Source organism: Dreissena polymorpha, chromosome 4, assembly GCF_020536995.1.
Source record: "Dreissena polymorpha isolate Duluth1 chromosome 4, UMN_Dpol_1.0, whole genome shotgun sequence".
NCBI lineage: Eukaryota > Metazoa > Mollusca > Bivalvia > Myida > Dreissenidae > Dreissena > Dreissena polymorpha.
This window is the reverse complement of record NC_068358.1, coordinates 3827855-3840938: the sequence shown is the minus strand read 5'-3', so window position 1 is coordinate 3840938 and position 13084 is coordinate 3827855.

The following is a 13084-nucleotide window of genomic DNA, read 5'->3' as shown; positions in this document are numbered from 1 at the left end:
CGCTTCTGACGATGCAAACGTGATAATTGTATCATGGTTATTTGTATTTAATCAATTAAAATGGTTATAGGAAAATAAATAACTATAAAACAATGAACGAGTTATATAAGACAATATAAAAATATTACAATTATGTATGTTAGTCATAACCAAGTACCAATGTATAATAAGTAAAGCGTTTTCATAAAGAATTTTTCGAAAGAAAGATCAACTTGGCAAATCTCGGAAAAAAACAAGATTGTATTCATTGTAATTTTCTCCACAATTTAAGCAATTATACTTTAAATTAGAATTAAATTAAATGGTGAATCAACTCTTTCACTGGAATGGGTTAGTTGTTAAAGCTGATCGTTTGGTGGGAATAAGGTGTTGTTGTTTTTTCTTTAGAGTTCCCTCCTTTAATTACTATTTACTTAACATACAGGAAAACAAAGCAAAATACTGAGAGAAAATGAAACCGTTAAAAAAAGTCAAATCGTCACTCTTCAGTACATGTTTTACTAGGTATTGACGTTTTGTTCTAAATGGGAATAGTGAGATAACGTACAATATATTGGTCAACAATTAGCCTACATTTAGTACCTGGTGAAATCCTCAGCTGCAACATTAGCTTCCCGCAGCTGCTATTGGTAATGAATGTGTTAAAAGACGGCCATCTTATGGTTAAGCAATTTTGAATATCTTGAACATAATTGCTGCCTGACGCATTTTGTTCTTTGAGTGCACCAGTGTAACATGTACATTTGATAAACAACGGAGTCATAGTGTGTATATTAATGTCTGATTTTTATAGTGTTGTGTCTTTATTTTGCGTGTGTATCTGTTGATCTTGTTTTAAAAATTGTTGTCGTTTTTACAATTGAATGCAAGCATTTTGTCAATGTATCGAATGAATCGTTATATTTCTCATAAAAAATGTGTTATCATTGATTCATAAAGTATTCATATATATAGATATATATGATTATATATATATATGATATATATATTATATATATATAATATATATATATATTATATATATATTATAGTATATATAATATAATATAGATTATATATACTGTATAATAGGTACATGTATATATGTATATGTATATGATATGTCTATATTATATATATCTAATCTCTAATTATATAGATCTACTCAGCTCTCTCTCTATCTCTCCTATAGTATCTCTATCTCTCTCTATATATATATATATATATATATATATATATATATATATATATGTATATAGCTACTTTATAAATATCACAATTAATAGCATATCATGGAAATAAAAGGTGACAAAATAAAATATTACAATATGTCTCTGTTATCTTTACATAAGTAAATTAATGTATGTATTTACGCGTTTTACGATTGCTAGGACTGTCCACATGTGCTGATATTAAACCTTCAGTTGTAAAAAAGTACAGATTTTTGTAAATGTACCGACACATTGTCTAAAATGTGCAAGGGAAAAATTAGTAAATATGTTTGTAGGTAGTATATATACAATAAAATTGAATATATATGACACATTTAAAGGAATAGTTTTATTACATGGTAAACGCTTATCTTTCGGGAGGGTAATCTCAAAATGAACGCATAAAATACGTTCTATTAAACAAAATACAATATGTATATAGCTACTTTATAAATATCACAATTAATAGCATATCATGGAAATAAAAGGTGACAAAATAAAATATTACAATATGTCTCTGTTATCTTTACATAAGTAAATTAATGTATGTATTTACGCGTTTTACGATTGCTAGGACTGTCCACATGTGCTGATATTAAACCTTCAGTTGTAAAAAAGTACAGATTTTTGTAAATGTACCGACACATTGTCTAAAATGTGCAAGGGAAAAATTAGTAAATATGTTTGTAGGTAGTATATATACAATAAAATTGAATATATATGACACATTTAAAGGAATAGTTTTATTACATGGTAAACGCTTATCTTTCGGGAGGGTAATCTCAAAATGAACGCATAAAAATACGTTCTATTAAACAAAATACATTTCTATATTGCAAACAATGAAATAGCGCGGAGTTAAGTCCATTTGTTATAGCTTTTTGATTCGTTTGCAACGCTAATGATATTGTTCATATGCTAGCTTTCTTGATATTGTATCTAGATAACAAAACAATGTGGGTCTATTTATAGATACTGATTCTATACATGTATGAACATAATTTATTACTCAATATATCAACAAATTGTAATATAAAACGTCAAAAACACTCCAACTTTGTTGAAAACGGAAACCAAAAATGTTTCTTTGGACAAATATTCAAAACCTGACTGCAACGCACTTTAATTATGCCTTTCAACAAGTATCACCTGAGAAAATACGGAGTTCCGTTCTTGCCATCGTACTATCGCACTATCGCATTGTCGCCATCTGGATTTTAATGTGTAACCACGATGGCCCTAACAGTATTCCGTGAAGTATGCCCTTCAACAAGTACCACCTGAGAAAATCAGCCAGCGAGATTGATAATGTCGCTGACAGACGACACAGCAGACTAATTGGACTCAACCGACGTACATTTTTATCATTGAATATTTTTGGAAGGTCAATTAAATCAAGACCTTTGTTACAAAACTCAATTTTGATACGATTTCTAGTGTTGTTAAGTGCATTTTCAATAAATGGTTTAAGAAAGTAGTCAGTGAAAGATTCAATAATACAAGCACATTCAAATAGAGGGTCAGATTGAAGTAAAATAAGTTTGCATTCCTTATCAATATGCGCCAACGAAGAAACAGAAAGAGAGCAAAGTGCACTAAGTAATTTATGTTTACCCCCATTTTGTAATAATGTATAGCAGTCATTTAAAGAAAGCAGACGTTTAAATTTACGCCTTAAGTTACCATTTTTCCTAATGCCGTGTGAACGTTTATTTTTTAGACGTTTACTAAACAGAGAAAATGAATTAATCGATTTATTTTTAGAAATAGCTCCAACATTTAGAATATTATCATTTAATCCAAGTGAGTAAGCTGATTGCAAACGTTTAATCCATTCAAATTCCGACATGCACCTTGCTTATAATCGGCACTGATTTGAAGTACTATTATTAAAAATAAGTTGCTCCACAGGTTGAATTGAAATATTTGTAACGCTATGACCCGTTTTATTAAAGTGCTGGTAAATGAAGTTGTAAAATTTTTTGTTATTTTTAATTTTAAAAATGTGATCTACCAGTCTGCCCAACGTATTGCGCACCACAACAGGGTACATTTGAAGTAATGACATAAACCACATGCATAGAATTTCATGAGACATCGGATTTAATGTTAACTGAAAATTTGCGGTTATTAAGAGATGAAAGAATAAAAGAGGACATATTTAAAAACTTGCAACATAAACACTTCCTGGAGTTGCACTTATTTATTGTAGGATACCGATTACACGGAGCTTGATTACGCTGCGAACTAGAACCCTGCCGCATTGTATCTCCAATGAAAGATGTTCGAAGTACACTAAATTTGACTGTAGGTTTAGAAAAAAGCAACTGTCTTTAATTTAACGGCAAATGAATACTACGTGCAATCGGAATTCTCAATGGGGAGAGAACAACTTTAGGTTTTTTTGTTATCAATCTGTCCATAGGTTTTTTATTTGGCGAAACCACCAATCTTATAGTGACATTAATACACATTGCAAAGTCAATATACATAAAAGAGTAAAAAGGCAGCTTGTCAGATAATGGTCTGTAAAAATTCAGTATAACCTGCAGAACTCTCAATTGATGAACATACACGTTTACTTTATAAGTACAGAGAATGTATAAGAATCTAAGTATAAGAAAGGTCTTATACAAGGTTTCTAAAAATAATTAAAAAAAACAATACCGCTACCAGCCTCTGAAGGCTGAAAATATAACAACATCGAAGATATGTACGGGGATACACGCTACTGCATCCACGCAGCACACATCAAACTGTTGTGCAATTCAATATAAAGAAGTGAAACTCCAGCTGCTAGAGTAGTATTGAATTATTATTATAAACAATTAGTAGGTCCTTTATTTAAGACAAGTGACCGATTGCCCAAACAGTACAAAACAGCACAATACAGCACAATACAAAACAACATAAATACAAATAAGAATAAAGCTATGGTCACCGCCTTGGAACGGTCAATGCAAAGCATTGGGGGTTTAAAGCGGTTTTGGAGCGCTCAACCTCACACTTGGCCCAGCAATATTCATAAGACATTTAAGTGTAAATAAAATTTAACCTCATAGAATTGTTACTCAAATTAAACAATAATAAAAGGGAATTAAAACGCATTCAATTTAATTACCATTTAATTACTCAATGGTATTGAAGATACCAGAGCAACAAAGTTACAACTTTTTGAGGAACGATAGAATGAAACTATGAACAAGTGTCAACTACATTCCTTCTTAATAGAAAAAGATTTAAAATATTGCATCATAAAGTTTATATTTCAGATCATCATCGCACAAATACAGGAAGAAGCAGCCATAATGGGTGTAAAAGTTCCATATTACATTGCTTGGTTGTTTATGTACTGCTAAAAAATTATTGTTTTATTGTTATAAATGGTAGATTGAATTGACAGCAAGACGTTGTGTCAAGAAATAAAGCTTTTCTTTCCAAAGTATGTGTGAATTAATAACATGAAAAGTATGTTTAAAATTATCAAACTGTTTATCTAATAGTTTTTTTTTATATTTTGGCATACTAGTAACACTATGTTCAAACCATACATCGTATGGTATGTTAATCCATTAATTGTAAAAGTATATATTTTTAGTGACTGTCAGCAATGTTCAGAATAAATGGACAACTTACACGGATATAATGTAAACATTAGTTTTAACGAAACTAAAGAGAGAATTGAACCATGATAACTTATATCACGACAAATAAAACAATTTTAATACACGTTCAACTGTATTATCAGTAGATAGATCGGTAACGTCGCACATTTCCGGATTTCGATGAGATTCGTCGTGTCATTCGTTAAAAGTCGGATTTATGTAGCAGTACAATTTATGGGCTTTATGTAGAGTACAATTAATGGGTGGAACTGAGGCCCAAAAGCAAACATAAAGCATTTTAGTAATACGGATAAAGTGTTCGATAATATGTGCTAGATTCAATCATGTTCACACATAAAACGATCACATACAAGAACATATGTTGCAAGGCGATGTTTGATTGTTCTGTCATTTAAATCCTTGTTGTATTTGGAAAATGATTTGTATAATAAAAGATCCACACGAAAAAGGTTTGGCTAATTACTGACCATATTTTGGGGTAAATGACAGTGAAAACGGACAACTTATATATGTATTGCCTGTATCTGATGAGTTTACAATAACGTGAGTTAAACAATTGTTGGATGCATTCGTAATCCAAGACTTGTTTAACTTGACATCTACGGATAACGTTCAAATAACAATTAAACTGGTGGTAAAAAACGTTTAACATTTGCAATCGAATAAGGAAAATAAACAAACGTATGTTGAAACGCAAACAGACATGCTTTCTTCGACAATGCAATTGTTCCTTAATAAAGTTTTATAAGAGGTTGTTGTTCAAAGAACAAAGTTGCGATGGTCTTATTTACAATGCGTTTTTTAAATCATTATTTTCTTGAACTATTTGCAAAGTTGAATTGTTATTCTAAATTAAAACTTGTGAAATCGTACGAAGGTCAACATGCCATTAAGGTGCAAGAGGAATCGGTAATTTTCGTTGCATTATGTTCTTGTAGTATAATAAAAGAAATCAGACGCCGACTTCAAAGATATACACGATCATATTTGGTTTCAAATATAACGAAGGGTAATAAGCGAAATGCGTAACTTTAACTTATCAGTTATTAAGACGTTTAGAGACATGTTAGAGACGTGTTATGAGGCAAACTCTAAACAGCAAAAATGCCGTTGGGTAAAGTTTTTGCTAGCTCAGATTTGTTCGAATAAATACCCACACGTTTACCGCCACGCAAGGTTAGGCCCAGCAGATGTTTATATTGTCGGCTTAAATTACATATTTTGTGTTTTGTATTGGCCAATTAAAACACCTTGAGTACGTTGGCCCGGATTGATGTATTCGATGACCGTTACGTGACAACTCCTGTGCTTACACCAAGAACCCCGGAAACCATGTGGCGTTGGTTATTGACGGGCTCATTTAATACCATAATATGATATTTGTCATGGAATGTAGACTCGAGACCACCCCACAACATTGAAAGGTCCGTAGCACATACTTCAATAAAACAATATAAAATTGATTTCTTGTGTATATTTGTCATTTAGTTTTAATGAGTGATTTGTTCTACATAGATATAAATATTCGTGACATGAAAACTTTTATGTTTGTAACAGATTACTAGCATTTCATAAACCTAATAAGCAAACTTATATTTTTGAATACAGCACAATTTGACATCTTGTCTCACAATTGAGTGGGGTTTGTTGCATTTGTTTTTTTCCGATATTTATAACTAAGCAAATGAACATAGCAAGTGATTGAGTATTGTAATTACAACGTAAATGTAGCAAATGTGAAATTATTATACAAACAGTTGGTGATGATCCGTTGCATTTTCTAATATTTTTTCTTTATATATTAACGGCAAAGAAGGTTATGATCTTAGAATGACAAATTGTCTTACTCGTTACATGATCAAAGTGCCTGACGCTTAAAATATACGAGCGCATTCTAGTTTATATAGGAAAGGAGTTCCACTTTGTTACTAGACCGCAACTTGTAAGGAATATTGGCTTGACACGCATTTATGTCGAAATCAATTTTACTTTTTAAGACAATTTTAACGTTTTAATCCCACTTACAAAGCCTAAGTCCATAAAACAGTGAAGAACGACCGTGGGAAAGTTTTCCATTTTGCAGTGTGGACAAGTAAAACATGTAGATGTATTATACATTTCAAGACCGTGTATATTAATCTTGTAACGCTTTCTTCTTTTCGGTTTAATGCAAACTAATGCAAACTTCAACTGTTGATCAACCATATCATTCGTCAGTATTGAATGTGAATTTGTATGTCAACAAATCATTGAATAACTCGGAACAAGTCCTAAATGGGAGCATAATTTACTTCTCGAGAGCCCGACAATTTGTCGTGTACAGCGCCTGAGCAAAACTTTGTTGACAACCAAAACCAAGAATGTTTCGTTCGCATATATTGCCAATTATACATTGAACTGAATGCAATTCACATTCACTAAGAAAGTCAGCAGGTCGCTGACAGACGACACAGAAGACAAATCTATGGGGCTGGATTCCAAGAACGCAAAGAGTAGACCATAAATACATTACCACTCAAGTAAAGGAGTAAATGGATGTATTGCAGTTTAATATATTTCGCAGCAGATGTGGAAAAGGGAATCCATAAAAAAGTTTGTTGTAAAATGTACATTTTGGTACTGATAGTGTATTACCTCATGCGCTTGAATAACAGTATTTAATATGTAAATCCTCGCGAACTTTTTTCATGAACAAAAACAAACATGCGGCATGAGCAGGACGTAGTTATTTGCATAAATTGAAAGTTAACAATATAACAATGAGTCCATTATATTCAACATTTAGTAATCACCGAGTAACTCTTAACGTCGTTCTTTACCTAAATATATATGTAATGCATTTTGCTTATAAAAACAATATGCAAACTTTGGCACCATATAATGTTTTCCAAGAAAGACATTTTATTTTGGAAACCTTTCCAAATCGGTTTGGCAATTCGACAGGGGCCAGATAGTCTCTTATTATGTCTCCGTGTGTCCTTTTTAGTGCGGAGTTTAGGCGAAACGAACAATGCAACACCAGCTTGATTTATTGCAAGTTAATTGCATGATCGTCAGATAAGCATATCTTTGGAATGCATTCGCATTTGTGTCTGATATTTTAAAAATGTTGATGGAACGGGCTAGTTTGATAATAATCGGGTGGTTCTTTTTGATGACTGAAGATAAATGAGATTCGAAATAAAAATCGCAAAATTACGTTACCCGAATTTCATTAACAGTCTTTTGCCAAAATGTGTGTTTTATACTTGCAGAATAACAAAATTGGGTATTTTCAATATGGCTTTTAATCAGGACAAAAAACAAGTTTACATTAAATTAGATTATGGTTTATTGTTATCAATGCTATTTTGTACTTGCAGAAATACCTTTGGAGTAGATATCAAGCATATCTTCTTAAAGGTTGTGTGCATTATTAACATGTAAATTATCCTTCTTAAAATTATATAGTAGTAAATGAGTAAGTTTTTATGTAAGATTTTTTCGCATACAAGTAAGATTACGTTCAGAAACTTTACATTGTATGGTATCTTAATCAATAATGTGTATGCACATATATTTTATGAATAGATTTCACAAATACCATGTGAGCAATTTGCACTTGCAATATTTGTAACGGAACATAAAAGCGTTGCGTTATAAAATGAATATCATTATCTCGACAAATAAAATCATTACTACACAATGAACTATTTTATCAGTAGATAGATCGGTAATGACGCACATTTCCAGAGCTCGATGAGTTTCTGCATGCCATTTCTAAAAGAGCAGTTTGATGTAGCAGTACAATTTATGGTTCTTAGAGGACCTTTACCCTAAAATAACAAAGCTGTTTGTGTGTTTTGAAGAATATTATTCTGCTTTTGAACAACCTTTCTTATGCGTATTGTGTAATAGAGTGTAATATAAAACATTAACGAAAAACAGGTTTGGACGACCTAACAAACCTGATGTCTTGGGATTGTTATAGGAAGTTTGTTATTTAATTTTGTTCATTCTTCTAGAAAATATCAGTAACTTACTTGGTGATCTCATAAATACAAACATGTTATTTAAAAAACATACGTCTGTGCCTTCATCGAAATCAAAGTACTGACAGCACTGATGTGACGATGCTTTTGAAGAGGATGGATATAAAGCATCAATTTAAGTTTATCTTCATCACCAAAATTGTGTAAGTGGGTACGAAAATTTTGGGTACGAAACAAAAATGGGTACGAAAATTGTGGGTACAAAAATTATGCCAAAAAATGGGTAAAAAAAATGGGTAGAAAACAAAATTTGGGGGTACGGGGAAGTAGTACCCGTGTGGAACTTGACCCATTAAGCGAAACTGGAAGGTGGGTTACATTCTCGATCAAATATAACAAGAAATATCTTTAAACATATATTCGACGTGTATTTTCTTTACCACTTATCTTAACAAACGTTCTGTTACAGTAAAACGTGTGTGGGTTATAACATTACGTTTCAGCAGATATATTCAAAACTTGACATGATCTTTAATTACACCATGCTCTTTAATTTCACATGTATATCATACCAAACTTTATATTTCGTTGTTTTCTTTCCTAAGTTAATGATGTCATATGTACGGACGTGAGTTCACATAATTTTTCTCTTTTGATTATTGTTTTTTCTCTAATTCAATAAGCTCGTGCATGTTTGCTCGTTAAGTACGGCAATAATTTCATGTTGATTCCCGAAAATAGGTATGAGCACATAGTCGTAAGAGTACTTGAATACGTGAGTTCGCCCATGAACACATGGTAAGGTTGACTAAATCTCCGCGATATGACCTAATATGTGTTTAAAACAGCAAACAATATCCAACAAACGAATGAATTATCAAACATAGTATGTGCACTGATGTGGCTCTGTAATTTATGTTATTAAATATGCAAAATGAGAACGCACGCATAAAAGCGAGTTTCATAGATATTAAACGGCTATTATGCTGTTTATATATACCATACTCGCTACAACGTTTACAAATGGCAGATTTGAAATAATTCGTTTTCTTTACACTCATGATCGCGTTAAACGTTAATTATAGCCGTTTTCATTCGCAATTTATTTACAGAATCACTACAAATGTCAAATACAAAACAGAAAATGCATAGTTGTTTCATTGATCTATAAACATATAATGGCTTGAATATAACTGATTTAACGTTTTCAAACTATTATTAAATATTTTTCCCAGAATATGCTGTGCTATTTATAGCTGAGCTTCTTTTACCTTTATCAATGATAATCAGCGAGGTAATCCGATTAGAAAAATCGAACTATCTCAATCGGACTGGCTCGGTCTTTTACATAGGTCGCCATTGTGAAGAATTTTTTCATGGTATGATAACTTAGACGAGCTGCTTCGCAGCATCGTCAAAAAGCTATGCACGACGGTGTCATTATGCTAAGGCAGAATTCTGTAAGAATTTGTTGTTGAAACAACAAATTGCAAGGGTTTAGTTTATTTTTTTAACATGACATTTTGTATTGGCTTAAACTGTAAATGAAGAAGAATTTGCATTATAAACTAAACTATGAGGAAACGTTTCAAAGTCTAATGCAGGACGGGTTCAACAAGAATCCCTAATATTCGATGCATAGTGTGCATGTATTCTATAAAAAAAAAGAACCCAAAAACCTGACTTCGAAGATCTACATGATTATATTTGGTTTCAGAAATATCGAAGAATAACATAAGAAATGCGTAACTATATCCTGTCAGTTATTTAGACTGGATAAAATATTTGTTAGGATACAAACACTAAACAAACCCGTAGGGTTGAGTTTTTTGAAACTCAGAATTGATTGAAAAAATAATCACACGTGGTATCGTCAGGCAAGGTTAAGCCAAGCACATGTTTAGATTGTCGACTTCAATTACAGATTTCGTTTCTTGTATTGGATAATCAAAACATATAGAGTTCGTTGACCCGGGTGTATGTGTACCTAGGCTCAAAGCTACATGACAACTCTTTAACTTATACCCCGAACGCCGGAAACCATATGCTGACGGATAACGATGCACTTACATAATGCTGATATATGATATTATGTTTTTTATTAGCATGGTTTTGACATGTTAACTAGAGACCACACACCAATAATGTCACACATGAATTTACAAAACACTATCAAAATATCAAAATACTTTTGTTTTTATATTATATACATTCGTCCGATTGTTTAATGAGTGATTTGTTTTACATAGAACCTAGCATGATATGACGTGTTTCGCTGCAGTTCTTTCGACATTAAATTTGTTTACTGAGGAACACTACATATAAAATGATTCATCACCGTTATTGCAATGTAATGATTATGATGGGATGATTTACATGTAGTTATGTAATGATCTATTACGTTTCAAATATTTCACTTAATGTTATCATGGCAACGATAGTTATGAACTAGTGTATAATGCTTAAGGAACGCAGTGCCACTATTTATTAACCATGACTTTAATTCGTGTGAGATATTGGCTATCAACGCATTTATGTCAGGCCAGTTTCCCATTTTTAAGAGAACGTGCATTTGTACGTGCATATTCGTGGTCGAAGGGTCATACAAATGCGAAGATTGATCGTGGGAAATTTTTGTTTTGCATGGCATCAATACGGACAAGTAAAACATGTAGAGGTAGTGTACATTTCAAAGCCGTGTATATTAAACGTTTTCTTCTTGCAGGTTTTCAACAAACATACTTCTAACTTCAACTGTTGTAAAAAAAATATATCCTACTTCAGTAATCCACATGAAATGTGTTATTGTTTTAAAACCTTGTCTAAATTAATTCTGGCTGGGATGTGCCTTAAAACAGTGAATGTGAAATTTAAGCCTGATCGATGAGCCCGTAATGCATTGTCAGATGTTTGGAACACGGGTAATGCTAATGCTGCATTAATGTTAAGAAAGACGCGCTAAGTTTTGAATCAATTCTGAGAATTTAAAATCTTCCAACAAAAAGTGTGAATAATAAACAAATATCCATTCAAATTTAGAATCTTAAAAAAACATTCTTGAAATTCATTCTGAGTATATTGTGAATCTTTATTCGCTCATCCAATTGCATGATTTATCGTGTTTAAAATATAATTATTGATGCGTTATAGATTGATTTATTTAACTAAAATAATAGTACCCATTTAATGTTGTTTTTAAATGTTGAACACGAACATACGTGAATTGATACTAATGGTTATGTGTGATTATTAAGGTTTCAAACTTCATCAATAACTTTTATAAAAGAATGGTTATCCAGTATGTTTTAAATACGATGTTCGTGTATTTACAAAGGTGGAATCATGTATATAAATGAATTTAATACAAAATTAATTGGGTTCTATTTTTGCTGTTGATATCATCACGAGGTGAGGATAAACATCTCGGACCAGTAAATAAAATAACTCGATTGAATTCATCCGTAAATGCGACATTAATGTGAACGTCTCTCTTTTGTGTACAACTCGACAGGAAATCATAAAACATAAAAATCTGTCTTAGACTGTATTTCATTTCAATGAAATAACGAGCTAATTATAGCAGACCGTTTGAGCATTGTGCTGAATCATTTGACACAGGGGTCTTCTTACATGTGCAGCACCCTATTTCAAAAAGCCCCGCCCTAGGGACTCCCATAAATTTGTCCCTACTGTTGTCTATTCACAGTAAGACCTGGTGATGCTTGGTTTACAATTTTATACTTTCTTTGCTCAACTCGGTTTGACCCTTGAGACCAATCGGCCCACGGGCGAAAATGGGCATTCTCGCTACGGGGAAATTATATAGCTTTTACGCGGAGAGAACATAAAATACCTCAGCATGTAATTTTCTTAATTATATCAAACGCCATAAACCCATAAACGAACGCTTTGAGTCATGCACGGAAAGTGTAAAGGGGTTTACGACATTTAATTGGGCATTAAACTGCACGATGGAATGACCGAAATCAGCGCCCTCTACTCGCGCATGCTATGATTGTCCTTTTCGACGCCACAAACGTTCCCATTCAGCGTCAATTAAGCGTCTTACGATAAGAATACGTTTTGCAGAAAAGGGCGTGGCAGGTCATTTCGCAGCCACGTGCATTGCACGGGAAAATGTCAGCCGGAAGACGAAAAAACTGTCAAAGGAAGCGCGCTGCGCGGTGACTGATATTTTTCAAACCTGCGTAAGTGTCAAACGGAGCAGATATTTATAGGATAACAAGATTAAGACGAGGATTTCTGCAGAACTAAGTCTTGAAATCTCTATGTAATG